The sequence below is a fragment of the Notothenia coriiceps genome, unplaced genomic scaffold, assembly GCF_000735185.1.
Source record: "Notothenia coriiceps isolate Sejong01 unplaced genomic scaffold, NC01 NC01_scaffold00009695, whole genome shotgun sequence".
NCBI lineage: Eukaryota > Metazoa > Chordata > Actinopteri > Perciformes > Nototheniidae > Notothenia > Notothenia coriiceps.
This window is the reverse complement of record NW_011342396.1, coordinates 28,097-32,741: the sequence shown is the minus strand read 5'-3', so window position 1 is coordinate 32,741 and position 4,645 is coordinate 28,097.

Genomic DNA, 4,645 nt, shown 5'->3' with positions numbered 1-4,645 from the left:
TGTGCGTGTGTGTGTGTGTGTGTGTGTGTGAGAGAGAGGGGGGGGGGGGGGTTAGGCAAGAAATAGCAAAAGAGCAAAAAGCCTCTTCTAGTCATGCTGCACAGAAGTCAGTTTATAACATACCAGTCACAGATTTGCATGAGAATGTGAAGTTAGGCTGTGTTTCCCACACTCGTACCTGCATACACTTTCATCTGCTGGTAAGCTACCTTTTTTCACAAAACAGAAACATAAATTCCTACGCTGTCCTCCTCCTCTTCTTCTCTACCTGCAGTACGCCTCCAGGAGTGAAAACATGTGGTACATGCTGTTTGGCAAAGCAGCTTTTCTTTTTCGCTGTTTGATTCTTCCGATTACAGCGAGCAGCGGCTGATCATCAAATGTTTTCGAAGAGTTAAGCTTAGCTGTTTTGGATTCGCCGCCTGATCCTTTAACTGCCAGTAGAAATTGGTCTTTTTTTTCCTTTTGCCCCATTCATATAACTAGATTATCATTATCCCTCTTTTGAGGTGAAATTTGAGGAAGGGATGGAGGGGGGTGTAAGACTGGGGAGGAAAAGGGGAGGAGGCCTGTGAATGGGATGCCATCACACACAAATATCTCCCTCTCCGGCGTCTCAAACCTCCACTAGACACTTGTCTGTCCCGATAAGTAAAGTATGTTCTCCAGGAGTTGTTCAGCAACAAAGGTTTCTTCAGGAAGGATTGCAGTCTTTCCTTTTTTCCCACCATCACTATGCTAGACCACCGCTTTACTAATGGTGGGGCATTAGCATTTCAAGGAGCCACCATTAAGGAGGGCAAGAAAAGCTGCTCTCAGCGGGGGGAAATCCATTTTGTCCCAGGCTCCAACATCTGCTGCAGCCGTCCCAGCCAGAAGGACGCTCGGATAAAGCCGAAGAGCCCTCTGATTTACTGTAATGACAGACAGACAGATAGACAGGCAGAACGGATGACCATATGCGGAAGCGAGGGAGAAAAAGGAAAAGACAAAAACAACTTCTGTCTCACTGTCTGTCATTTTCTGGTGCTTTCTGTGTGCATGGGTCGGTGTGGTGAGAAGAGGGAGTCATGGGAAAGGCAGGTTGCCAGATTAAGCCCTGCTGGGTGAAATCATTTATACCGAAAGTCTGTGCAAAATAAAGTACAATGTCATGGAAAAAGAATGTCAAAACATAAAAAAAAGTTATATAACAACAATTTAAAAAGCAGTGCTGAGAAGACATCTGTGGACATAATGAGACAGTCTCACAGGCTGGCTGTCATTTGGTCCCACATAATGGCTAAACAGACCTGAACAAGACAAGTCAAAGAGAGTGGCAGAGAGGCAGAAGGACAGAGACGCAGGGCCTTGATCCCTGCCCCATCTGTCCTGCTCCTCTCAACTCGCTCTATCTCCTTCATCCCTCCCACTAGTGGTCTCCTGTTTGCTAAGGTCTAAACCTACTAAATCCTTCACCGTCATAAAGCCGGAACAGCACGGAGGTGATCTGATTCACACACTGGCCACCTGCGAGTCCAAGCTTTTAGCAGATGGATGGACAGAAATACACACCAGCATAAACTTGAGGTCAAAGCAAGAGAAGAATGTGTTTCTATCTTGTGAACAAGCGTTGTGATATAATGACACTGTATCATTCTAATGACAGAGTATAATGCAATTACATGACCTTCTCCCCAGCCCAAATAGAGCGGTTGTGATGTCATGGCGCCACAGAGCAGATATTTTTATGTTCATCGGCGTATGCTTGATAATTCTCAGGCATGAGCACTGCAGTCGTAGTCGCAGACACTTAACTTCTCTGGGTTGCTGTGACACAACACACACAAAAACTCACTCCAGCTGATAAACACTGTATTTTTTTTCTTCACAGCAGCATATCTGACAGTTTGGCCAGATAAGTCAAGAGAATTCATATGTCTCTTCATCGACTTCTAGGAATAAAGATACAGATTAAAAGTGTCAGCTAGAGGTTACACAGATGGAGGGCCTCTACTGGGAAAAGGCTTTTTTGGAGAGAGCTCTTTACCAAAAAAAACAAGACTCCAAATAGATCCGTCTGAACAAGCCATTTACTCTCATATTCAATTTTAATAGCTTGGTTTCATTTATAGAGAAAGAACAATACCCGCTGTTCGAGGTAATTGTTTCCAAAGCTAAACGTCAAACTGGGTGAAAATACGTTCAAGATATTACTTGACCTCGATACATATTGGAAACGGGTGAAATTATTTTCTAATTAGCTTTTGGAAAACCGTTTTTTATGTGTTCTGGGGGAAGAAAAATCTATTTTAATATAATTTAATGGCTGAAGATATTTTCCCCCAGTGTACCCGCACACACAAACGCTGTGTGTTCAACTAAAACAAGTCTGCCAAGGAGAAGCGATGATGATGTCATCAAGCTGAGCCGGTGCATCACATCTGTGGCTGACCCGATGATGTCGCCTGTGGTGAGCACCTGGCTGCTTTCACCACGAGAGCCATTTCATGTCAGATGAGTGTTTAGAGCGTACACACGCATGCACACGTGCACACACACACACACACACACACACACACACACACACACACACACACACACACACACACACACACACACACACACACACACACACATACAGCAGCTGGTATGCAAGCCCAACTGGACAAAACAATAAAACTTGGAACATCACAATGCATTGGATGGTACAGAAACCTGGTAAATTTGGAAAGAGCTCCCTCTCACTGTCTGTCTGTCTGTCTGTCTGTCTGTCTGTCTGTCTGTCTGTCTGTCTCTCTGTCTCTCTGTCTCTCTGTCTCTCTCTCTGGCACCACCCAGTCTCGGCTGTGATGCCACAGCTCTTACGTAGCACCAGTCTGACTGATGCATTTTTCTCTGTGTGGTCCAGACGTAAGTCATCCAGGCCACTTGCTTCGCTTTGTTTACTAGTGGGCAACTTCTTACACACAGACACACACAAATATATACACACACACACACACACACACACACACACACACACACACACACACACACACACACACACACACACACACGTCATCTCCCACTCTGTCTCCACAGGTCTAGTTCTGAGCTCCATCACTCCTAACAATTATCTTTGGTGTTAGCTCACAGATCAGGCACCTTGGAGTCTGGGGCTGTTACAGACGAAGCACACGCTGGCTTCGAGATGTGTTTACAAGAACTGAGGGTAAAGTGAGTGTGTGTGTGTGTGTGTGTGTGTGTGTGTGTGTGTGTGTGTGTGTGTGTGTGTGTGTGTGTGTGTGTGTGTGTGTGTGTGTGTGTGTGTGTGTGAGTGAGTGAGACAGAAAGTGCATGGGAAGTAAGAGCAGAAGGCTATAGCTTATAGTGTGCTACAGTCAGCAACACTTTAAAAGGACGGCTTGTAGTGCCCCTCCCGCTACCGGATCATGTTCAATGTGTCTACACACAAAGACACAAGATACACTACAAACATGCATGCACACACACACACACATGCACAGAGCCAGATGGACAGCAGTGCTAAGGCTTAGTTTAATGACAAAAGGACCCTCAATCTGGACACGGATTTATCACTCACTTTAAAGTCCATCTGCGAGAAGTTTGGACTGAAAACACAACTGCCTTCCCCGGCTTGTGTTTGAGCAACTTAGCAACTCTCTGCAGACCACACTCACACACTTTCAAACACGAGCCCGGTCCCACACCTCTGTAACGAATCTCAATGATAAATGTTTGAAGGCAGAGGGTGGTTGGGAGATATAAAAAAGGAGGACGACTTAGATTCTCAGCCCGGTGGCAATATGATAGAGGCATGCGACCCATAGGCTTTTATTTCCTGTTTTCTTTTAGTGGTGTCCAGGGGCGTGGCAGCATGTGTGGGGGGGGGATGCTAATCCGTGTTTTTTTTCTTTAAAAGCTGACTGAACGACGAAGTTCATATATCTACAGTCAGCTACCCTCCTCTACAATGTAGAGTTTTTGTCGTTCACAGCCGTGAATTTCCAGTAGTAATGAGAAAGTGTCCCACACAGTCCTCACTTTACACTAGTAAACTTAACAGACTCTCCATTTTCCTCTCTCCTCACAGCGGACGAACATTTCTTTCTGTCTTCCTTCTCCTCTCCTCACCTCCTCTCATTTATCTTCTTTGTCCTCCCATCGTCCCTCCTCCCCACAGGCCCAAGTACGTGTTCGGGCGGCAGCAACTCTCTTCTTTCCCCGTTCTGTGTCCTCTTTCTTCCCCTTGTCTTTCCTCTCGCGGAACGTTCGGTTGGTCCGAAGTAATGGTGAGTTAGACTTCTCCTCACTCTTTCTCTCCCTGCCCACCCACACCCACACCCACCACCCAACAAACGCCCCCCACCCCCACACCTATACTAATACCGCCCAACCCCCACCGACCACCCCTTTGTCGGCCGGCTCCGGGTCTGTCACCCGGCCTAGGTATCCACGACGGCCGAGACTTCCTCTCCTTTACCTCGCGCGACCACGCGACCCGACGCACTTAAGCACGGAGGTTCGGGACACTGGCGTCCGCGCTACTGGTTCTTTCTGTTTCTCCTCGAGACGTCTACGGGCCCCGATATTTATCATCGATCAGATCGCAGGCCCGACAGTGAGAGAACAGACTACGACGGAGGCGTCGCAGGGGAGACTC